The following is a 1,378-nucleotide window of genomic DNA, read 5'->3' as shown; positions in this document are numbered from 1 at the left end:
ATAAATGTCACTTCAAAATAAAGTTGAAAAAGTAAGCAATTATATTATTTTGTCATATTTTTCAGAGATTTGCTGAAAATGTACTCAATTGGAGCATATTGCGATATATATCATTATCGTGATATAAAATAGTCCATATCATGATATATGATTTTTTCCATATCGCCCAGCACTACATGCAGCCTTTTTTTGTGTGTGTGTGTATCTCACACATAATTCAAAATATAAAAGCTATATAATAGATAAGCTATTAGCAATAATCTATTCATAATTTAATCAAAACCATTGATTTCCAAATACGATTTTCTGTTGAATGTTTAGTGAATGACCCTGACAATGAAAAAAAAAAGTGAAAAAGCCCTTTGGGAAACTCCTCCAACTCCCATTGTCATTGTGACACAGCACACACAAGTGAACACTGCACACCATGAAATTGCATTTATGCCTCACCCGTGCAAGGGGGCAGCCCTCAATGGCCGCCACAGGACGGTACCATGCTCAGGGTACCTCAGTCATGGAGGAGGATGGGGGAGAGCGCTGGTTAATTACTCCCCCCACCACCTGGCGGGTCGGGAGTCGAACCGGTAACCTTTGGGATCCAAGTCAGCATTAGCTGTCTAGTGAAGTAGTCAGCAACAAAGGAGCCCCACAGGGGACAGTACTCTCAACATTTATTTTTACTCTGTAAACCTCTGACTTCCAGTACCAGACAGAGTCCCATCATCTGCAGAAATACGCAGTCATCGGGTGCATCAAAGATGGTAGAAGATACAACTGTAAAACCGCCTACAAGCAGGGACAGAGTAGATTGTAGGAGAAATGAAATGTTGTAGCAACTCAAAGGTTTTCTTTCAACACTTTGTAGGTGTGTGGTAGCTGAAGACAGGAACGATCTTCTGTGGTCTGGAGGAACCTCTGACTGAAGACACTTTATTGTTTAACAGTCTGATTAGGAGGATGCTCACTGTTGTCCCTGATGTTCTTCACCTTATGAATAATTCTTCATCAGCTTGTTGAGCTTCTTTAAGTCATTCTCAGGTCATGAAAAGCAAGAAACGTTCCACCGATCATTGTTGCTCTACACATAAGCCCTCCCCTCATTAAGGCTATGATCTTTTACAGTAAAAGGGAAAAATCTGGAGGTGTTTCCCCAATAAGCAGCTGAGATCAAAGTCCTCTTTAAACACCTTAATGTTTTACCTTCATAGAGTCAATCTGAGACGCCTAAATCGTTAACCTGTTGGTCACATACTGACTGGTTTCCACGTTGACCTCCTGGGGCATCAGAACCCCCACATGGCTGATAGTTTAATGCTTCCTTCCCCTCAATAAAGCCAAAAATAGAACCCTGATCAAACCCTGATCAAACTGTCAGCTG

This window comes from Cyprinodon variegatus, unplaced genomic scaffold (assembly GCF_000732505.1).
Source record: "Cyprinodon variegatus isolate N-32 unplaced genomic scaffold, C_variegatus-1.0 Scaffold3063, whole genome shotgun sequence".
Taxonomy (NCBI): domain Eukaryota; kingdom Metazoa; phylum Chordata; class Actinopteri; order Cyprinodontiformes; family Cyprinodontidae; genus Cyprinodon; species Cyprinodon variegatus.
This window is presented reverse-complemented; position numbering follows the sequence as displayed.